The 25,154-nt window shown below is 38.2% G+C and overlaps 1 protein-coding gene across 2 annotated transcripts in view; it reads right to left on the bottom strand.

The window, feature by feature from the left end:
* Positions 1–25,154, bottom strand: part of UBE2E2 (ubiquitin conjugating enzyme E2 E2) — a 380,189-nt gene that overhangs the window by 3,685 nt on the left and 351,350 nt on the right. The window lies entirely within an intron of this gene.

Raw genomic sequence — 25,154 nt, 5'->3', positions numbered from 1 at the left:
ATAACTGTAGATCTACTTCATCATTTCTAATACCTGAATTAAGAATCAATTTCCTGTTTTAAGATGTTTGGGCATTCTCTAACTTTTGCTTTAAAAACAACGCTGTGAGGACAATTACCATGCATACATCTTTGGAAGTTATACAAATCTTAAATTTGTTTAAAGTATAAAATGAAGAGATAAAGTAAAAATACACAATGAAAGAATTAAAACAAAATCATATTACTGGCTGGGTGTGATGGCTCACGTCTGTAATTTCAGCACTTTGGGAGTCTGAGGGTGGAGGACAGCTTGAGGCCAGGAGTTCAAGACCAGCCTGGGCAACACAGTGAGATCCCCATCTCCACAAAAAACAACAAAAATTAGCCAGGTGTGGTAGTGTGTCCCTATAGTCCAGCCTACTTGAGAGGCTAAGGTGGGAGGATCACTTGAGCCCAGAAGTTTAAGACTGCAGTGAGCTGTGATTATGCCACCACACTCCAGCCTGGGTGACAGAGCAAGACTCTGTTTCTAAAAAAATAAAAAAGACCACTAACAATTAGTATTTGATGTTCATTTAAAATTCTATTCAACATAGTAATTATCTTCTCATATCAATCTACATGTCCCTATGATCTTCTGAATATTATCCCCAGTAGCAGTGCTAATGTTTAAGCTAGTATTTCATGAAAGGAGAAAAAGGCTACGAACCACTTTTTCACATGCCGCACATAAAGATTCAGCTCAGTGGAATAATCCTGAAGAGCTAGTTGTGAAAACGAATCTCTGCTGAAAATGGTAAATTGTATATGCTTAATGATGGGAGAACTTTTCAATGTGAAAGTCTGAAAATATTGTTTCTTAGCAGAATGTTAAACTTAATAAATGGTAAATAAAAGTAATTAATCTAGCAAAACTAAAAGGTAATTAAAACAATAAAAACCATGTTATCAACCAAATAGTTTTTTTCTTTTTTTTTTTCTGGGACAGGGTCTCACTCTGCCACCCAAGCCAGTCTCCAAACATAAATTACTGTACCCTATTTCTCTAACAAGAAGAAAATATTTCCCATCGTTTTGGGTTTCTAGATTGTTCCTATTTTCCCAAATCTTTATTAATATTTGAGATTATCATCTGTCAGTTTTCCTCATCTTTACTAAAGAAAAACCACGACATTTATCAGTAGATAAGTAAATTGAAATCATAGTCTCCTACATTTTCTGTTTTTGGTCAATAATTTACACTTTTGAAAAGAGGAGCATGTTCAGACTTATACAGAACAGAGTTAGATGACTTTAACCACTTAATTCTCCCAAATACCAGTCTGGCAGGTATTAAACATTTCCTGAGGCAGAGGTATAGGATCTGCAGTGTGGTTAACAGAATATCATAGAAATGGAAGTTGGGTATACAAAGCTTTCCTCTAAATCACATTTCCTCATCTGTTTAGTAAAAATCATGTTTTTTTTTTTTTTTTTTTTTTGAGACAGGGTCTCACTCTGTTGCCCTGGCTGGAATGCAGTGGTGGGATCGCAGCTCACTGCAGCCTTGACCCCTGGGCTCAAGCAACCCTCCTGCCTCAAATTCTTGAGTAGCTAGGACTACAGGCACACACTAGCATGTCCAGTTTATTATTATTATTTTTTGGTAGAGATGGCACATGTTGCCCAGGCTAGTCTTAAATTCCTGGCTTCAAGTGTCCTCCCACCTTGGCCTCCAAAAGTGGTGTGATTACAGGATGACCCACTGCTCCCAGCATCATGGCATTTGTGTTGACAAAATACCAGTCATAAAATAGTAACCTGAATGAAAGCGTAAGACTGCAAGATCACTGATGAAGGGGAACATGCTTTCTTCTTTCTCATCTCTACTTCCTCCATCTCACCTCTGTCTCCCTATACAATTTAGAAGCAAAGAGTACATACCTGTGAACTAACAATCACTATTATTTGCAGAGTGAGTGAAAGATTGTCATATTGATTGGGCACAGTGGCTCATGCGTGTAATCTCAGCACTTTGGGAGGCTGAGGCAGGAGGATGGCCTGAGGCGAAGAATTTGAGACCGAGCCTGGGCAACATAGTGAGAACACATCTCTACATAAAAATAAAAATAAAAAATAGCTGGGTGTGGTGGCATGTACCTGTGGTCCCAGCTTCTTGGGAGGCTGAGGTAGCAGGTTCACTGGAGCCCAGGGGGTCGTGATTACAGTGAGACATGATTGTGCCACTGCACTCCCGCTGGGCGACAGAGCGAGACTGTCTTTCCAAAAAAAAAAAAAAAAAAATTGTCATATTGCGTACTCTACCTCTTTGCATTTTTTGAGATTTGTGGTATGTGCACCTTTGATTCTAGAAGAAAAAGGCTCAGACAACTCCCACCTTGCCTCTTTAGTTGCTGGAGCTACACTGGGTACCTTGGAAGCCAAAGGGTTTACAGAAAAGGGAGGACAGAGACAGGGAATAAGACTAAAAGAGATTGATGAACGTAGATGCAAAAATCCACAACAAAATACCAGCAAACCAAATCCAGCAGCATACAAAAAAGCAAATCCATCATGATCAAGTAGACTTTAACCCTGGGATGCAAGGTTGGTTCAACATATGCAAATCAACAAATGTGATTCATCACATAAACAACACAAACAAAAAACCACATGATCATCTCAATAGATGCAGAAAAGGCTTTTAAAATTCAACATATCATAGTGTTAAAAACCCTCAACAAACTAGGCACTGAGGGAACATACTTCAAAATAGTAAGAGCCCTCTATGGAAAACCCACAGCCAACATCATACTAAACGAGCAAATGCTAGAAGCATACCCCTTTGAAATCCAGAACAAAACAAGGATGCCCTCTCTCACTACCCTATTCAATATTACACTGGAATTCTTAGTCAGAGCAATAAGGAAAGAGAAAGAAATAAAAGGCATTCACATAGGAAGAAAGGAAGTCAAACTATCCCTGTTTGTAGACGATATGATTCTATACCTAGAAAACCCCACTGTCTCTGCCCAAAAGCTCCCTGATCTGATAAACAACTTCAGGATACAAAATCAATGCACAAAAGTCTCAGGATACAAAATCAATGCACAAAAATCAGTAGCATTTCTATACAACACCATACAGACTGAGAACCAAAACAAGAACACAATCCCATTCACAATAGCCACAAAGAGAATAAAATACAGCTAACCAGGGAAGTGAAAGATCTTTACAACGAGAATTACAAATCATTGCTTAAAGAAATCAGGGGTGACACAAGCAAACAGAAAAACATTCCAAGCTCATGGATAGGAAGAAGATTGTTAAAACGGCCATATTGCCCAAAGCAATTTGCAGATTCAATGCTATTTCTATCAAACTACCAACGACATTCTTCGCAGAATTAGAAAAAACTATTTTAAAATTCATATGGAACCAAAAAAGAGACCGAATAGCCAAAGCAATGCTAAGCAAAAAGAACAAAGGTGGAAGCATCACATGATCTGACTTCAAAGCATACTACAAGCTATAGTAACCAAAACAGCATGATACTGGTACAAAAACAGACACAAAGACCAGTGGAACAAAATATAAAGAGGTCAGAAATAATGCCACATATTTACGACCATCTGATCTTTGACAAAGTTGACAAAAATAAGCAATGGGGAAAGGACTCCCTATTCAACAAATGGTGCTGGGCTAACTGGCTAGCCATATGCAGAAGACTGAAATTGGACCCCTTACTTACACCACATACAAAAATCAACTCAAGATGAATTAAAGACTTAAATGTAAAACCTAAAACTATGAAAACCCTGGAAGACAACTTAGGAAATATCATTCTGGACACAGGCCCTGGCAAAAATTCCATGATGAAGACTCCAAACGCAACTGCAACAAAAACAAAAATTGACAAATGGGACCTAATTAAATGAGAGTCTGCAGAGCAAACAAACAAACGCACAAACAACATACACACACACACACACACACACAAAACTATCAACAGAATAAACAGACACTCTACAGCATGGGAGAAAATATCTGCACACTATGCATCTGACAAAGGTCTAACATCCAGAGTCTATATGGAACTTAAACAAATTTATAAGCAAAAAACGAACCCCATTAAAAGGTGGGCAAAGGACATGAACAGACATTTCTTAAAAGAAGACATATATGTGGCCAACAAGCATATGAAAATATGATCACTGATCATTAAAGAAATACAAATCAAAACCAAAATGAGATATCATCACATACCAGTCAGAATGACCATTATTAAAATGTCAAAAAATAACAGATGCTGGAAAGGTTGTGAAGAACGGGAAACGCTTGTACACTGCTGGTGGGAGTGTAAAGGGTTTCCACAAACCACGGTGGAAAGCAGTGTGGTGATTTCTCAAAGAACTCAAAGCAGAATTACCATTTGACCCAGCAATCCCATTATTGGGTATATCTGAAGGAATATTTCTATCATAAAGAAACATGTATGTGTATGTTTATTGTGGCCCTATTTACATCAGCAAAGACATGGAATCAACCTAAATGCCCATCAATGGTAGACTAGATAAGGAAAAAACCTGTGGTATATACACAAAATAGAATGCTATACAGCCATAAAAAAGAATGAGATCACATCCTTTGCAGCAACATGGATAGAGCTGGAGGTCATCATCTTAAGCAAACACTGCAACAGAAAACAAAATACTGCAGGTTCTCACTTATAAGTGGGAGCTAAACATTCAGTACCTATGGACACAAAGAAGCAAACAACAGATACCAGACCAGGGCCTACTTGAGGGTGGAGGGTGGGAGAAGGGTGAGGATAGAAAAACTACCTATGCTTATTACCTGCGTGACAAAACAAACTGTACATCAAACTCCTGTGACATGCAATTGACCTATATAGCAAATCTGCACATGTACCCCTGAAACTAAAATTAAAAATCCAGACTAAAAGGGATAAGAAGCAGCTAAGTGGTAAGAGGAAAGTGAATCCTGAGGAAATGGAGAAAAGACAGACAGACTACTGAACTGCTGAATGACTCTATTTGCAAGACCAAGGAACATTCTATCTTGGTTGGTAGGTGGTATGGAAGAAATTACGTGAAAAAATTTTTTATTCCCCTTTCGTAAGAAAACACACACATCTTGAAGAAACACAAAGAGAGTAAAGCATAGTGGAAAAGGGCATGGGCACTGGATCCAGAATGTCTGGGTTTTTAACTCAGTTCCACCACGGTGTCAGGTCACCTTGGGCAAATTATTAACCCCTTTGTGCCTCAGTTTTCTCTACTGCAAAATGGGGAGAATAATGGTACCTACTCCATAGTTTGTTATGAGAATTAAATGAATTAATCCTTGTAAAGCATATACAAATTAAAGACAAATACGTATTTGTCTGCATCTTTTAAGAATATAAATCTGATTGTCTTCTTAAAGACATTCTCTTCAGATAAAACCCAAAGTCAGCAAGGCTCCCAAGGTCTTCTGTGATCCAGACTTTATCTTTCTAGCCTCCTCCCCTCATGCTTTAACCATAATAAATGACTTTCAGCTTTTTAAACAAGCCCTGCTCGAGGAGGCCAGGAGTTTGAGATGAACCTGATCAATATAGCGAGACCCCGCCTCTACATAAATTTTTAAAAATTAGCTGGGTGTGGTGGTGCATGCCTATATTCCCAGCTACTCTGGAGGATCCCTTGAGCCCAGGAGTTCAAGACTGTGGGGAACTATGGTTCTGCCACTACCCTCCAGCCTGGGTGTCAGAGTGAGACCCCACCTCAAAAATAAATAAATAAAAATTTAAAAAATAATAAAAGGACCAACAATTTCACCATTTACCTGAAATAAAAGCCCTTTGCCATATGGCACCCTTGCAAAATGTGTTTAACATGATTAGATCTGACATTAGACAGGAAGTTACATGACATTACCATAAGAATTTTTAAAACTTAAGATATTTTTTAAAATTTGGGGTATTTTCTGGGACATCTGATTACCTGAATCAAGTCATGAAAATATGCAATAAAAAATTAAGCCCTGCTCTTTCATGACTATGTTCCTTTGTTTATGTTGGTTCTTCTGCCTGGGATAACCTTTTCTACTTTTTTACCTGGCAGGCTTCTACTCATTTCTCAACATTTAGTCCAAGCATAGCCTCCCTGAGGATGTCTTCCAGGGCCTTCCTAGTAGTCTTATGTGTCCCATCTCTGATTTGCCTGTTCATATCTCTATCATTGTACTGCAAATACAGGCATACCTTGGAAATATTACAGGTCTGGTAAGACTGCCACAATAAAGTGAATGTCACAATAAAGTGAGTCACACATATTTTTTGGTTTCCCAGTGCATGTTTATACTGTAGTCCACTATGTGTGCAACAGCATTATGCTTGACACAAGAAGCCTAATTTTTGGCCTACTTTGGCTTTTGACATGCTTTCCTCAATAAGCTTAATCACCTCCATCTTTCAATTTAAAGTGAGAGACATGTGACTCTTCCTTTCACTTGAACACTTATAGGCCATTACAAATCAATTACAATTGTAACACCAAAGATCACTGATCACAGACCACCATAAAGGATATAATAATAAAGTTTGAAATATTGTGAGAATTACCAAAATGTGACACAGATACATGAAAGAGCATTCACTGTTGGAAAAATGGGGCTGACAGACATGGGCTTGCTACAAACCTTCAATCTGTAAAACAACAACAACAACAACAACAACATATGTGAAACACAAAAGCACAGTCAAATGAGGTGTGCCAGTTGTGAATGCAAAGGAAAAGTTCTTGAAGAAAATACAAAGTGCTACAGGAACGATTTAAAAAAAAAAAAAAAAGCAACACACCCTTATTGCTGATAGGGATTTAGTGGTCTGGATAGACAGTCAGACCAGCTACAACACTCCCTGAAGCCAAAGCCTAATGCAGTGCAAGGCCCTAACTCTCTGCAATCCTATGAGGGCTGAGAGGTGAGGAAGCTGCAGAAAAAAAGTTGCAAGCTAGCAGAGGTAGGCTCATAAGGTTTAAAAAAAGAAGCCATCTTCCTAACATAAAATTGCAAAGTTGGGGGTGACCAAGGAACAAGGCGCGTGCAAGACGTAGCAGCAACTGCTGATATAGAAGCTACATCAAGTTGTCCAGAAGATCTAGCTAAGGTAATTGATGACGCTGGCTACACTAAACAGATTTTCATTGTAGAGGAAACAGCCTTTTGTTGAAAGATACCAATCTAGGACTTTCAGAGCTAGAGAGAAATCAATGCCTGGCTTCACAGCTTTAAAGGACAGGTTGACTCTCTTAGTAGGAGTCTAATGCAGCTGGTGACTTCAAGTTGAAGTCAATGCTCATTTACCATTTCAAAAATCCTAGGACCCTTAAAAACTAGGCTGTGCCTGCTCTACCTGTGCTCTATGAGTGGGAGAACAAAGCACGGATGACAGCACAACTTTTTTTTTTTTTTTTTTAATTTATTTATTATTATTATACTTTAAGTTGTAGGGTACATGTGCATAACATGCAGGTTTGTTACATATGTATACTTGTGCCATGTTAGTCTGCTGCACCCATCAACTCGTCATTTACATCAGGTATAACTCCCAATGCAATCCCTCCCCCCTCCCCCCTCCCCATGATAGGCCCCGGTGTGTGATGTTCCCCTTCCTGAGTCCAAGTGATCTCGTTGTTCAGTTCCCACCTATGAGTGAGAACATGCGGTGTTTGGTTTTCTGTTCTTGTGATAGTTTGCTAAGAATGATGGTTTCCAGCTGCATCCATGTCCCTACAAAGGACACAAACTCATCCTTTTTTATGGCTGCATAGTATTCCATGGTGTATATGTGCCACATTTTCTTAATCCAATCTGTCACTGATGGACATTTGGGTTGATTCCAAGTCTTTGCTATTGTGAATAGGACAGCACAACTTTTTATAGTATGATGTACTGAATATTTTAAGCCCACGGTTGAGACCTACCTCTCAGAAAAAAAAAAAAAGATTCTTTTCAAAATACTAGTACTCAAAGATCTAATATCCAGAGTCTACAAGGAACTTAAACAAATTACAAGAAAAAAAAACATTAAAAAGTGGGCAAAGGACATGAACAGACACTTCTCAAAAGAAGACATACACGTGGCCAATAAAAATATGAAAAAAAGCTCAACATCACTCATTAGAGAAATGCAAATTAAAACCACAATGAGATATCATCTCATGCCAATCAGAATGTCTATTATTAACAAGTCAAAAAACAACAGATGCTGTCAAGGTTGCAGAGAAAAAGGAATTCATTTACACTGGTGATGAGAGTATAAATTAGTTCAACTATTGTGGAAGACAGTGTGGCAATTCTTCAGTGACCTAGAGGCAGAAATATCATTTGACCTATCAATTCCATTACTCGCTTTCTTGGCATACTCACCAACTCATTATCAGCTTTTTTGTTTTTCGTTTTTTTCCCCAACTAACAGAAAAATAATCTGTCATTGCTGTACCTATATTTAACTTGATGCCTACTGAGGTTTAATATTTTTTCATGTTTGTTCACCATTTGTATTTCTTGTGTGAGTAGTCTGTTCATGTCCTTAGTCCATTTTTTCTAATATGAAGGAACACTTTATACATTATAAATATTGAGAACACACTATAACTTTGGTATATAACCAAAGGAAAATAAATTAGTTTGTTATTAAGATACATGCACACATATGCTCATTGCAGCACTATTCACAATAGCAAAGACATGGAATCAACCCAGATGCTCATCAGTTATAGACTGGACAAAGAAAATTGTGATATGTATACACCATAGAATACTACGCAGTCATAAAAAGGAACAAGATCATGTCCTTTGCATGGACATGGATGGAGCTGGAAGCCTGTACTGCCTTTTAGTTGTCTGTTTACTTTTCTGTTTTCTCACTGGATGGGAGCCCATGCATTCATTCAACAAATATTTATTGAGCCCCTACTATGTTCCAGGTACTGGAGAACCAGTGCTAAACAAGTTTCTCCCCTCACAGGACTGTCTGTCGTCTCTGTATCCCTCTTACCCTATATGTTTACTGCATGGATGGATGGATGATTAGAAGAATGTAAGTAAATAAGGTATACACACAATAACAGCCATATATAGCACAGTCACTCCACAAGGCAGGTGTTCCTTTGCAGTACTAGCATTATAAATAGATTTCATCATAGATGTTTGTCCGCTCTCTACTCAAGGATTATTAGCAAGTCATAGATAGAGACATGGTGGTGATTTTGACAGCATTCTTTTCACTTTTTTCCTGTGTTTTTTTTTTAAACATAATTATTTTATTATTGGAATTTGCGGTCTGCACTTTGCCATTTCTTGGATTCTTCAAGGCTATGATCCACTGTCCTCCAGCGGTTCCATTATATCTTTGATTAATGTTGTTCTTTTCCCTCCCCAAGTCACTGGAGGCTATCTGTGGGTTGCACTTACAATGAGAGAAGTAATTAATTTTTGTTTCTTTCATAATACTTTTATTCCATGGTCTGGTCTAGCCTAGTTTTATTTAAATCTTTTATAAAAATAAAACATAACATGTGCATTATAATAAATTCAAATAATAAAGAAGTATGTATGAAGTAAAAAGATACTCCCTTCTTCTCTTCAATCCAATACCCGCTTCAACCTTGAGGCAACTACAGTTAATGGTTTGACTCTCATTTTTCCATATTTTATTTATTTAAATAGAAATCACATAGATATTCTGCAACTTGCATTTTCTTCTGTAACAACACACCATAGCTGTGTTTCTGGGACAGTACATATTGACTTAGCACATTAGTTTTAGTAACTATAAGGCATTCCTTTGCATAGTGAGTTGGCATTCATTTTTCCATTCCCCTTATGATCACATTTAGATTTTGATTTTTTGCTGTTAAAACTATGTAACAGTCTTGTATAAATCTTTCGAGGACATGTTTGAGTACTTCTGGAGGATAGATTCCTGGACCACTGTATACATTTTAAATGTTTGGTAAATGCTGCCAAACTGCCCTTCAATAAAAGTATGTACAATTTACTGTCTTTCTGGGCATTCTCACCAACTCATTATCAGCTTTTTCATTTTTTTTTTCCAAACTAACAGAAAAATAATCTGTCATTGCTTTACCTGTATTTAACTTGATGCCTACTGAGGTTGAACATTTTTTCATGTTTGTTCACCATTTGTATTTCTTGTGTGAGTAGTTTGTTCATGTCCTTAGTCCATTTTTTCTAATATGAAGGAATACTTTATACATTATAAATATTGAAAACACACTTATAAGCTTTGGCCTCAGTCCTTAGTCAAAATTTACTTAGCCTTTGGAAGACTGAATAGCCAAATGCCTCATTCAATGTCATTTCCAGGTTTACTGAACTTGTGGAGATCAAAGATCATATAGGTTATTATCACATATAGTAAGCATAACATCATCACTTGGACTTACTGCTAATATCTGAATGCTGATTTTTAAATATTGGTAAGCATTCTGAATGTAACTTGGGGCTAAAAATCCCTTTTAGCCAAAGCCAAACTACATAATATATAAAGGAAAGATCTGGCATTGTCTACACATGTATTCATACAAATGTTCAAAATTAGAGAGAAGAGCAGCCACCACATGTTAAAAGGCTGCTGGAACAAACATGGTATTAATGTTATCCACTGCAGGTGCTAATACAGGCTGAGCAGCCCTAATCTGAAAATCCAAATTCTGAAATGCTCCAATGAGCATTTCCTTTGACAGTCATGTAGGTGCTCAAAAAGTTTCAGATTCTGGAGCATTTTCAATTTCCAGATTAGGGACACTCAACCTGTATGTACCAAAAGAAAATGACTTGGTAACAAGCAACAGTTGCTGGAATAAAGTGTAGCACATCTGGTGATTGTGTGAAGCAGCAAGTGAATGCAGAAGTATTAGAAATAAAAATGTAATGGCAGAAGTCGTATGTCTGCTTCTTAAATATTGAGAAAGTGTTTTCTTTCTTAGGTACAAGGTCTCGTCATGTCTAGGATGGAGTGCAGTGCCTCTTCACAGGCATGATTACAGTGTACTATAGCCTCAAACTCCTGGGCTCAAGCAACCCTTTTTTGTTTCAGGCTTCTAAGTAGCACTGAGATCAGCTTACAAAGTGCTTTCTTTATAAAAATGTATAATGTTTAATGTTTGTGGGTACATGGTGGTGTATATATTGATGGGGTACATGAGATACTCTGATACAGGCATGGGAATGCAATATATAACAATCACACCATGGCAAATGGGGTATTCATCCCCTCAAGCATGTATCCTTTGTGTTACGTACAATCCAGTTATACTCTTTTAGTTATTTCAAAATGTACAATTAAGTTATTTTTGACTATAGTCACCCTGTTGTGCTAGCAAACACTAGGTCTTATTCATTCTTTCTAAATGTTTGTACCCATTAGCTGTGCTCACTTCCCTCCCCACAACACCAACTACCTTTTCCAGCCTCTAGTAACCACCTTCTACTCTCTATCTTCATGAGTTCAATGGTTTTAATTTTTAGCTCTCACAAATAACTGAGAACATTTGAAGTTTGTCTTTCTGTGCCTGGCTTATTTCACTTAACATAATGACCTCCAGCTCCCTCTGTGTTGTTGCAAATCATAGGATCCCATTCTTTTTTATGGTTGAATAGAATTCTGTTGTATATATGCACCACATTTTTTTTTTTATTCAAAGCGTTTTAAGCACTGCACACAGCTTTAGTTTGTGACATTGTTTCAATGACAGTGTGTCACCTGACCTCGCAGCACAATCCCCATGAATAGTAACCCATATTGGCATACATTCCCTACAAAAATCCATGCTCTTTTTTTTTTTTTTTTTTTTTTTTTTGAGACAGAGTCTCGCTCTGTGCCCCAGGCTGGAGTGCAGTGGCGCAATCTCGGCTCACTGCAAGCTCCGCCTCCCGGGTTCACGCCATTCTCCTGCCTCAGCCTCCCGAGTAGCTGGGACTACAGGCGCCCGCCACCGCGCCCGGCTAATTTTTTGTATTTTTAATAGAGACGGGGTTTCACCGTGGTCTCGATCTCCTGACCTTGTGATCCGCCCGCCTCGGCCTCCCAAAGTGCTGGGATTACAGGCGTGAGCCACCGCGCCCGGCCTAAATCCATGCTCTTAAACAGGTGACAACAAGCAACTATTTAGGTATTGCAAGTGTGGAGGAACCACCTAGCAGCTGGCAGTACTGAGAAATGATACTGCTACATTATAATGACAAACCTTAAAAACATACTGATACTTTACTAATAAAACTATAACATTAAGTTCTTGAAAATAAAATTTCATGTTTATTCTTATATCTCAGAAGGTCATTTTATGATGGGAACATTCAGCTTTGCCTTAGGCTGTTCACTGATTTAATTCTAGCTGTTTAGTACTCAGCCACAATAAATTTAGTCCACTTCTAAAGACAACATGATTCATCTGTTAAATGTGGAAAAAATATTTTCTCCCAGTATATGATTTGTCCTTTAACCTAGTTTATGATGTCTCTCGCAAAATATAAATTTAAAAAATTTAAGAAGTCAAAGCAGTCGATCTTTCTTTAATATTTTCTGGTTTGATGTATGTTTATAAAGGCCTTCTATATTCACTCCAGTATTTTAGAAATATCCTTGCATATTTACTTTCTCCTATATTTATAGTAACTTTTATGTGAAATGTTAGCTTTATCATACACAAGCTTCCTATGTGTATCTGGACCTGATTCTGTACTTGTTAATCTTTCAACAGAGTAATTTGTCTTTTGCTTTACTCACTCCTGATTTTTATCACTATAGCTTTCTAGTAGGGTTTGATATCTAGTAAATTAAATCCTCATTGTACCTCATTCCTTTCCTTCTGTAATTTTTTTTTTTGGGAACCCTAATCTTGATAAGGTTAATATTTGGAGCAATTAAAGCATTTCACCCCAGGGATATAGGACTCTCATGTCCCTCTAAACAATGTCATCAAAACAAAACAACCATTTGACCCAGCAATCTCATTACTGGGTATATACCCAAAGGAAAACAGATTGTTCTACCAAAAAGACACTTGCACTCATACATTCATTGCAGCACTATTCACAAAAGCAGAGGGAGAAATCAACCTAGGTGCCCATCAACAGAGGACTGGATAAAGAAAATGTGGTACATATATACCATGGAATAGTATGCAGCCATCAAAAGGAACAAAATCATATCCTTTGCAGCAACGTGGATGCAGCTGGAGGCCATTATCCTAAGCGAATTAACACAGAAATAGAAAACCAAATACTGCATTTTCTCACTTATAAGTGGGAGTTAAGCCTGGGCACACATAGATGTAAAGATGGGAACAAAAGGCACTAAGGACTTCAAAAGGAGAGTGAGAGTTGGGGAAGGGGGCAAGAGAGGGCTGAGAAACTTCCTGTTGGGTATTATGTTTGCTATCTGGGTGACACAATCAACAGAACCCCGAACTTCAGCATCACACAATATACCCTTGTAACCTGCATATGCACCCCCTGAATCTATAGTAAAAATTAAAATTATAATACATATATGATGTTCAGGATTTAGAAATATTGGAATTCCTTTGGGTCTAAAATGAAGTGATTAGGACAAAGTTGGGTTTTTGTAGTTTGGAAGGTAGAAAAACTTGACTACTAATTATAGGCCTAACCTAAACCAGAAATACTAAGTATCCTCAAAAGACATAACAGTGTGTGACTCGTAGTGATTAAGGGAGAAAAACGATCATTTCCATGATTTAAATCAAATAATGGACATTATCAAACTAGATCTAAAATTGGGAATGCTAAATAAAACTGCATAAGTCTAGCAACATGTGCTACTGCTTCAGAATTAATAACCAGGGATGCTAAAAGAGGTATTAACTATCCCAAATTCTAAGGAGACATTAATATCTCCCTCAGGACTTATTAAGATAAGCTGGCTCTGCCAGTTCCAGGAGTCCATCATAAAATGTGAAAAAGAAGAGAAAGGATGTTTGTGGGAATACTGAGCTACCACCTTGGGAGTGTAGTGTGTGTGGCAGTGGAGGTGTCCTGTTCTCCACACCTTCCCCTCCAAAGGATGGCTTTCCTTTCTCAAAGCCACCTGAGGAGGGTACCAAGAGATTCATTAGTAAAGATTCAGAATGTCTTCAAGGAGACTCTTGAATGTTATCCCTGTCTGGGAATTTAAATCAGATATGAATTGCTTAGGCAGCTGACCTGCTGACCTGCTCCTAGACTAGCTGAGTAGAGAGAGGAAGTGGCAAAAAAGCAGTCTGTACGATCCTTGCCATCTTGTCAGTGTCCTATCAAGAAGGGAGCACAGGCCGGGGGGTGGGTAGCCCATGCCTGAAATCCCAGCACTTTGGGAGGCCGAGGTGGGTGGATCACGAGGTCAGGAGTCCGAGACCAGCCTGAGTAACATGATGAAACCCCTCTACTAAAAATATAAAAATTAGCCAGGCATGGTAGCAGACGCCTGTAATCCCAGCTACTTGGGAGGCTGAGGCAGGAGAATCACCTGAGCCCAGGAGACGAAGGCTGCAGTGAGCTTAGATTATGCCACCACATTCCAGCCTGTCTGACAGAGCAAGACTCTAAGAAAAAATAAAAATAAAAAATAAGGGAGCACACAGGTGAGGGGACCCCGATAGCAAAGAGATTCTTAGAAGAATGCTGTGTGTGAGGGGCAGTGGTGCTCTGGAGCCATTATTAAAACATTATACAAACTTATAATTAAATAGATAATATTAAAAAACAAATGTAGAAAATACTTAAAAACTCATCACTTCTTAATCACTTTACTATTATCCTCTATGCTCTTACTTTTTTGTCTATCTGCATGGTGGGAAAAATTGTCCTAGCATGCATCTTGTCCCAGTTATGCATTTATTAAGGGTTATGTTGGTAGCTTGAAATGTAAAAATGCTGCAAAATCAGGACTTGATTTATTGTTTTGTTGATTGTCTAGACTTAAGGAAGTGATAAAGAAGATGCTATGCAGGTTAAATTTAAAAGTCTATAAATCTCTAGAGTTCTCACACTGTGAACAGTACAAAAATTGGAGGACACATTCTTCCAGTATTTGAAAACTATTATTTGATTTAGCAAAGAAGTTGCTCATGACATAACTAAAAACAAGTTCTGACATCTTTGTTTCACTTTGTCTTATTTCTTAAATGAAAATATCTCCCAACAGTCATGTTAGAAATATATTCATTTGTCAGGTGCAATCATAGGATGAATGTAGATAAAAGAGTTTGGCAAATATCAATGAATTTCTGGAAGAATCAGCTGGCTATACGAAATTTACATTTAAGAGTCCAGTATATTTTATTATTATATAAATTATATACTATACATTCTTTATATCAGTAAAATGTACAATAAACTTAGGTATGTACATATGCACATACCACCCCTGCCCAGCCTGTTGTTAAACATTTACCAGTACACTACTGCGAAAGGGGCTGGGCTGGGCAAGGAGGTTGAGTCTAGGCTACGTCTTCAACATCAGGGAACTGGGCAGTGAACTCTCCCAGTTACCCAAAGTAAAGAAGCATTTTGACACCTGTTAACCAGAAGGCATGGATGGCAAGGCTGTATTTGCCAAAGAGGCAGGGAAGATGGTAACCATGGGAAATTAGGTCCAGGGACACTATTCTCCCTTATTACCTATCCCTCACCCACAAGGAGTTAGAACTTGATTAGGGGCAAAAAGGAGGTATCTGAGAACCAGACCATGTTCCTCCCATTTTGATGGAGTAGAAAGAGGATATTAGATTTAAATCAGGTATAAGATGGGAATTTAAAAATGGACCAGATTGACCTTCTAATAATGAGAAAGTGACCTGAGTGCTAAAAGATCTGCTAGATATTGTTAAGGGATAGAAAAGCAAGATTCCACAAAACATGGCCTAAGGCAATGACTGGATAAAATTAAAACCATTCCAAATTAACGCCCCTTGAGTCAATACTTCTCACAAAACAGTAAAAACACAATGGCTATAAAGTATACACTTGATAAAATATTTTTAAAAACTTAAAAACTCAGCCTGTAAGTCTATACAGCAGTGCTACATACATTAAATCAATGTACACTTTGAAATATAAAATGTCCTGTTAGAATAAACTCATCTAAAGAACAGCACAGATGGTGCATTCCTACTGAGAAGCTATTGGGTTGCAATTCCAGGCTTAATTAAGTAATAATTTCTAATGAAATCTCAGAAAACGTCCTTACAGTAGCGGACTTAAGACACTACAGGTCCACACATTACGTTTCCCAAATACCACTGCAAAAAGCACTGGCTGCAGCAAATAGTGGAGGAAACGGGCAAAGATGCCAAGATACTGGAAGCTAGGTTTTTGAAAACAGCTTTATTGAGATGTAATTCACATACCATACAATATACCCATTTAAAGTGCACACTTTAATGGTTTTTAGTATATTCACAGACTGGGCAACCATTACCACAATCCATTTTAGAATATTTTTATCACTCCAAAAAGAAACCCTGTACCCATTAGCAGTTACTCCCCGCTGCCAAATCCGCCAGTCCTTGGTCTGGGTATCTACGAATCAATCTACTTTGGTGTCTAGGTAGTTCCCTAATCTGAAAATTTTTCCTAAATGGAATCATAATATGTAGTCTCTTGTGATTGGTTTCCTTTATAAAGCATGTTCTCAAGGTTCATCCATGGTGTAGCATCAATACTTCATTCCTTTTTTTATCAAATTATTTTCCACTGTATGAATATATCAGTTATATTTATCCATTTATCAATTGATGGACATGTGGGTTGTTTTCACTTTTTGGCTATTATAAATAATGTTGTGAGGAACATTTGTGTACACCTTTTTATGTGGACATATGTTTTCATTTCTCTTGGGTATACATCTAGCTGTAGAATTGCTTGGTCTTATAACTCTATGTTTAACCATGTTAGGAACTGCTAAAGTGCTGTCCAAAGCAGATGCACCATTTTACATTCCCACTAGCAGTGTAGAAATGGTTCCAATTCTCCACTTCTCACCAATACTTATCATCTGTGGATGCTAAATTTTAAAGAATAGCTTATTCTCCATTGGTGTATGCCCACCAGGTATCCAAGTATTTTATAAATACATATATATATATAAAACTTGTATATAAAATAAACATGTATATAAAATATATATGTAAATATATATATATATATATATGAAACTTGCATATAAAATACACAGCGTTTGGTCCTGCCAACCAGAGAAAATAAACTCTCTTTAATTGGGGTATTTTTCTGATGGTCTCTGGTTATGAGACAAGATTATCCTGATTCTCTCTTCCCTCTACTTCCACCTCAATGGAAGAAAAAATGACAATAATAATATAACAACACTTGTTCATAATGCACACCTTTTGTTCAAAAAAATTTCATCCCATAATCCTCGCATGTAGTCCACCCACTAGAAACTAGTGCTGTAAAATGTATCAATTCCACCCCCCAAAGTCTTTTCTGCTCACATTCCTCTTCAGGACAAGAGAATTGTGATAGTGGGTGTGAATACAGCAGTCATGCCCTAGCCATTGTCACATGTGTCCACAGTCTCCACCACATGAGGGAATCTGAACTTGAGCCAAGAAATAAAAATAACCCAGTGGTTTCAGTTTATAGACCATTCTGCCTGCCTCTGTGGAAAAACTGTGGTCAAGGGAGTCTGGTGAGTCACACGGGTGCTGTCTGTGCTGAGGAGTGACTGTTCACTGAAGGAGTGGGCTTCGATTTGGACGGAGGCCTTGCTCTTGTTCTTTCCTGCGAGAGGGTGTTATTTTTTTCTTTTTTGTTTTAAATTATACTTTAAGTTCTAGGGTACATGTGCACAACCTGCAGGTTTGTTACATATGTATACATGGGCCATGTTGGTGTGCTGCACCCATTAACTCATCATTTACATTAGGTATATCTCCTAATGCTATCCCTCCCCGCTCCCCCCACCCCATGACAGGCCCTGGTGTGTGATGTTCCCCTTCCTGTGTCCAAGTGATCTCATTGTTCAATTCCCACCTACGAGTGAGATCATGCGGTGTTTGGTTTTCTCTCCTTGCAATAGTTTGCTCAGAATGATGGTTTCCAGCTTCATCTATGTCCCTCCAAAGGACAGGAACTCATCCTTTTTTATGGCTGCATAGTATTCCATGGTGTATATGTGCCACATTTTCTTAATCCAGTCTGTCACTGATGGACATTTGGGTTGGTTCCAAGTCTTTGCTATTGTGAATAGTGCCGCGATAAACATTCGTGTGCATATATCTTTATAGCAGCATGATTTATAATCCTTTGGGTATATATCCAGTAATGGGATGGCTGGGTCAAATGGTATTTTTAGTTCTAGATTCTTGAGGAATCGCCACACTGTCTTCCACAATGGTTGAACTAGTTTACAGTCCCACCAACAGTGTAAAAGTGTTCCTATTTCTCCACATCCTCTCCAGCACCTGTTGTTTCCTGACTTTTTAATGATCGCCATTCTAACTGGTGTGAGATGGTATCTCATTGTGGTTTTGAGAGGGTGTCATTTGAATCTTCTGCTAAAGGTGGAACCAACCATTGCCTCTAAAAAGGAGGAAACTTATTGCTCTGTGCTTGCCAACTTCCCCCTCTCCTTGAGGGATGCAGTGTTTCTTTTTCAGTCTTATATCACAAAACCAACAAAGTGTCTGGGATACTACAGATAACAGTAAGTATTTGTTTAATATACGGATTCCTGTACAGTTCAACCTATTGATCAAGATGACTTAGTTTGTGAGTGGTGGCAGGTTCCTGTTTGTGGGTGGTGGCAGGTTCTTCCAGACTAGACATCCTTCTTCATTTCCATTCTTGGGCCTAACTGATACTTACACCTATAGGATCACTGACTCTTTAAGTCACTCACTTGGGGTGGTGAGCATTCTGGCAGGTCTGGTGTCACTTTTTGGGGTTTAATATATAGCTATCTTGGCTTTGAATCTAAAGCAAACAATGTGATCCATTTCCTATAAATGACCTTTTGCTTTGTCTTCCAGATTCCCCATGACCTTCTTTCAGTCCCTGAAGGTTTCAATTCTTATAATTTATAAAGATTCTTAAATTTAGTCTGTATTCAGTAGTTTCCTGTTTTACTGACATCTTGCCTGAACTTGAACATACTGTTGTTTAAACCCCTTAGGCAACATGTTTTACCACCTGACCAAATTCTGTCCATATACACTGCTTCTCCCCTAACCCTGCCTCAGCCAAGTAAGTGGGCAGTTCTATTTCTGGGATTCAAACTCTTACTATATCCCTCTGTTATGGATAAAAAATCATGACCAAACAAATCCTAACATATCACAGGAAGCATACTGTAAACCTTGTTTTCCATCTTTCTGCTAGCAGAAAAGGGGAAATGGCTTGTTATAGTTACAGAAGCGTTGACCCACTGGGTACTGTGAAATGACTAAATACTATTCACTGATCCTGGAATGCGTCTTTTTACCTCACCAAGACTGGTCTGGAAAGTTGTGAGAGACCAGGCACAGTCAAGTTCACTTTCTTGAGGTTGGGACACAGTCACTACTGATACTGCCATAGTGGTAAGGAAACTAAGTCCTGGGGATTCTGATTCCCACATATCTCTTGGCCTTTCCCCTATTCCTTTCTCTTCATAGCCTTTGTCATCTCTTAACTGGGCCACCAAAATACTTCCTTATTATGGTTTGGATATTTGTCCCCTCCAAATCTGTTGACATGTGACCCTCAATGTTGGAGCTAGGGCGTAGTGGCAGGTGTTCGGTCGGGGGGTGGATCCCTCATGAATGGCTCAGTGCTCTTCCCCCAGTAATGAGTGCTAATGAGATCTGGTTGTTCAAAAGAGTGTAGCACCTTCTCGCTCTCTTTCTTGCTCCTTCTCTTACCACGTGACTCGCCTTCACTCTCCACCATTGACTGGAAGCTTCCTGAGGCCCTTCCGGAAGCGTATGCTGGCACTATGCTTCTTGCACACTCTGCAGAACTGTGAGCCAAATAAAACCTTTCCTTTATAAATTGCCCAGCCTCAGGTATTCCTTGATAGCAATGCAAAGGGACTCATATATGTCTGCAGTGTCTCTGTCTTCAGGCCGTCCACTACCAGATAAACTAAGCTTCAAGTCTTTAATACAAGCTTGGTCACGCAACTTCGCTCTTCAAAAACCTTTTAATCACCATTACTCCCCATGAGATCCCCACTGACAAGACTCACTATGCATAACGATGCATTCTGGCCAATAATTTGATGTCCCAAATACATTTTTAGCCTACTAAATTGTATTTTTCAATATTCTTATCATACTCTTGTCTTCAGCAGGGACTGTTCCAATGCTTTGCTCTTCTCCTTAGTTCTTACTGTTTCAGGAGGAAATATGAGTTTTCAAAAGAGGCAAACATGTTAATTTGACAGAGGACTAAGAATACTGCAAAATCATTGTTCAAAAAGGAAAATATATGCAAAAAACTTTATGCTCAGTAAGTGTGAGGTGTTGGCTTATATATTAAAACAACGCATTAATATGAAGTGGCTTCCATCTCTCTAAGTTCAAAAGCAACAACTGAATGACAACTCTGGACAACAATTTGATTAGTCTACACTGTCATTCTAGTCTTCCCTAGGGAGACCAATCTCAGAAAGAAGAAATTAGAAACCAATGATCTCATGAGGGAGGTTCTTAAAGCACAAAAAGGAGGAAAGAAAAGAGGTGGCAGAAGCACTTATCAAAGTGATCTGCGAACACACTAAGTCCTTTACAATGATGCTAAACTATTAGGCAGAATCATCTTGTCCTGTGAAAGGGGAAACATTTAAAAAGACCAACTGCTTATTGTGGGATTTTCCTAATCAGAATTTTAAACTGAATTTTAAACCTTTTCAGAGTTGAGCCAACTTCCCTTCAGCCAGAGGGCCCCTATAACCTCCCTACGTGGAAATCTCAACCCTCTGCTTCCTGTAGCTTCCCTAGGTAGTTCTTTGATTACGTCTAACAAGCCCTGTTGCACTGGTCTCTGTAACCTGCTGACCTTTCTCACCTTGACACTCCCAGTCCAGCTGCAAACCTCTTTCACTGAAGGAAAAAAAAAAAAAAAAGTGCCATGCCTATTTTTGGGATAAGGACATACAAAAGAAATCTTCAAGTTTCTCACTGTTTATGAGAGTGTAATAATTAGAGTTGGGCATCTCTCTAAATGACTGCACAGCAACTTTGTAAAGTAGTGGAATTCCGGCTTGCATCTGGTTGCCTCCCTCCCTCCCTATTTGGCTAATTCTGGGACCTATCTCCCCTTCCTGACACGTTCATATACCTTGATTCACATCACAATGTGACTGTCACCAATGTGTCATCTCTTCCAGAGGGATGCACATTTTCAAAGAGAACCATAAAGAGAAGCTACGTTTAACAAAAATAAATGAAACCGACACAAAGTAATGGGAACAAAAGCATACGTGTGTGTGTATATTGTTTAGTTTTTTTGACAAGGAGGAATTTTCGGTTCTTCAAGTTACATAGCTAAAAGCTACCATCCACTCTGCCTCTGTAAAGTACCTAGAACAATGTCTGGCACACAACAGCACCTTTTCCTTCCCCTTCTCATATGCCTGGTTTTGATTATCGCTTCTCATATAAGTAGCAGTGCCAGTCATTCTTCATGGAAATGTGACCCTCATTGGTGTTTTAATTTTTAAATTTACATTTCAACATTTATATTACACTACTTTAATTCTTTCTCTAAGATACATCATTAAAGACAAGAAAATGAGTTGTAGAAACCTGGCTTCTTGGCTGTGACCGTGCAGAGCATTAACAGGTGGAAAGGACCAGGCTTTCTACCCTGTGGATGTGCTGACAGAATCCCACCTACCAGGACCCTAACTCAACATCATATGTACTTAAGACTGGTCAAACCACAGAATTCTTTCTGGAAATTCAAAGGAATTTCCTTTTAATTCTGTATAAAATGAGACATGCTGAGGCCCCAATTTTAAAATGCTTGTGTGGTGGGCAGTCACAGGTTCCCTAATGCAGTATCTCATTTGGAGTATTTTTTGGAGATTGGATTTGGGTGTTAAAATTGAACATGGTAGCAAGCACTAAATTAAACGGCCATATTTAAATTCTAAAATAGTTATTTTTATAGCAGCCTTATAAAGTTTAACTCACCCCCTTGCCCTGAGAGATTTAATGAATGCTTAAAACAGCCCCACCTATTTTTCTATAATTGGCTACATTTGTTTCCAATGTAAATACGCTGTGTAGATTTGCATATTGATTATGTATATGTCTAGAGCTGTATTTTGGGGTGGGAAGTGGGGAGAGGCAATGAACAGACCTATTGCCCCTAAATGAGAATGCACTCACATTTACGTGAACAATTGTATTTTTACTTGAAAATCAGGTATCATATGTACGTGTACCTATGTTTTCCTTGCTTAAATAACCATTCTTCATACACAAACACATGGTTGTTCTTAGGAACGGTAAAAAACAAACAAACAAAAAACTCTATCTATCTATCTGTCTTTTTTTTTTTGCAAGGTTAAATCAACCCTCTAGACCTCTAAGCTTTGCTCCATCTTGTCAGAGGTAATAGGAGAAAATTTTTGGCCCTCACACATGCTATACTTAGGCCTAGAAAAAAACAAACAATGCAGCCTTATGGAAAATATACACCTCATTAACTGTTTGTGGCAAATAATATTAATAGAATAAATGATCCTTTTAATTTTATTTACCAATATTTCACTTATGGCTACTTTTAGTGAGTATTCTTGCTTATATCCTTAAATGGTCAATTTGAAATTTACTGAATTTTTTAAAGGATGCAATACAGATATAATAAAGAGGCTAAAAGCTTCAAAGAGGAAATACATCAAAGAAAATAATATGACTTGCTGAGCACACTGAAAGATACTTCTAGTCCCATATTAATATGGGAATATTAATTCTGGGAATTAACAGATACAGAGCAGGAGGTACATCTCAAGACAGATACTGAACAGCCTCTTGGCCTCTAAAGTGCACACCCACTATTTGCATGAACTATATTTGTACTTGCAAATTAGGTCCAGTATGTACTTAACAGAGCTGTACATATTTACATTACCCAGTCTAGGATAATCATTAAAAAATCAGTAATAAATCAAAATAATTCTGGAGAACTATTCTTATAAAGGTAACAAAATAATTAAACTATCAGTATTTAACTTAAGCGGTTGTTTCTCTTCTCTTTTTTTTTTTTGAGATGGAGTCTCACTCTGTTGCCCAGGCTCGAGTGCAGTGGCGTGATCTTGGTTCACTGCAAGCTCTGCCTCCCGGGTTCACGCTATTCTCCTGCCTCAGCCTCCAGAGTAGCTGGGACTACAGGTACCCACCACCAGGCCCAGCTAATTTTTTTCTGTATTTTTGGTGGAGACGGGGTTTCACCATGTTAGCCAGGATGGTCTCGATCTCCTGACATCGTGATCCGCCCGCCCTGGCCTCTCAAAGTGCTGGGATTACAGACGTGAGCCACTGCACCTGGCCTTAAGCGGTTATTTCTAACGTGCATGATACCAAGGCACGGTGGTGTCAATTCATGTTAAATATTTTAAGCAGACTTAGAATTCTTATTGGAGTGATGAGTAGATGTTGGTGACCTTAATTCAACATTGTACAAAAAGAAAGAAAGAAAGGAAAGGAGTGGGGGAGGGAGGATAAGCTGCTCACGGCAGGACAGCCACAGGGCTGCTGGTATCAGTTAAACATGACTATCTTTTATTTCTGGAGACAAGTATTTGAGTTTTGATTAAAATTGGAAATGAAAATTAGCTTAGTAATTTAAATCTAATTCTCACTTGTACGAAGTTCAAGTCTCTAGTATAGTCTTTCTGACACAGAAGGGCCTCCAGGTAATCTAGTGTGTTGGGGGGAGGTGAGAGGTCATGGTTAAGGTTGATTACAGGTCAGAAAAACTAGGATATTTAATACCTACCATGCCCAATGACTCTTTGAGATTGCTTGCCTCTGGGAGTGATGTTAAATGCTTAATCAAATGCACTTGAATTCAGTAAAAGGTTCAAAAAAGCCAATTCTCAATTTGTAATCAAGTTATAAGCCAAAATAAAAATGAGAAATTATTTCTCTAGGGAGAACCTAAGAATAAAGCTTTAGTGCTTAATTTCATTAGCTGGTTATTTTTAGTCTGTCAAAACTAAAGTTCGTAGAGTTCCAATATGTTCAGCCTGCATCCATAAGCAAATCATTATATTACTCTTGTGTTGAGACTAGTTTTCCAGTGACTTACTTCACTGATGTCATTAGAATTTCTTAGGAATGACAATAACTAATTATGGGAATAAAGGTGTCTATACAATTTATTTTTAGCACTCAGATCAGTTAATATAAATACAATTATAAAAAGAAATGGGGTCTTGCTATGTTGCCCAGGCTGGTCTTTGAGCTCCTGAGCTCAAGGGATCCTCTTGCCTCAGCTCCCAAGTAGCTGGGACTATAGGCATATGCCACTGTGCCTGGCAATAAATAACATTGAGATGAACAGATTTCAGTGAAGGGAAGAGTTGAAATAGTCACATTAATATCTTCATCCTGGATGGGCAATATCCCATTGACCAATGCCAGGAAACAATGCCATATTTGAAAAGTTGGTATATGTCATGCCTCCCAATCTCCTCCAATTTAAAAGTTACAGTAAGAATAAGATTCTATAAATTAACCATGAAGAGAGTCTATTTCAGAAAAAAATCTGCTGATAAGCTGGTATCTTGAAACTTTTCTTGGAGACTGATTTCAGGATGGTACAAACATCACAATCTGAACTCATTTACCAGACTTGCTTTTACATGAGTCTGAGACTCGGGTATCAAGCTGAAAAGATATATATAACTACATAAAGATATGTCTGTACAAAATGAGAAATTATTTCTCTAGGGAGAACCTAAGAATAAAGCTTTAGTGCTGTCAAAACTAAAGTTCGTGGAGTTCCAATATATTCAGCCTGTATCCATAAGCAAATCATTATATTACTCTTGTGTTGAGACTTATATTTGCCCAGGTGTATAAACTGAGGGGCAGAGGAGGAACAGAGAAGGAGGAATAATAAAGTGAAATACCGTTTGCACACTTG

The sequence above is a fragment of the Papio anubis genome, chromosome 2, assembly GCF_008728515.1.
Source record: "Papio anubis isolate 15944 chromosome 2, Panubis1.0, whole genome shotgun sequence".
NCBI lineage: Eukaryota > Metazoa > Chordata > Mammalia > Primates > Cercopithecidae > Papio > Papio anubis.
The sequence above is the reverse complement of the archived record's forward strand: the minus strand, read 5'-3'. Positions and strand labels throughout refer to the sequence as shown.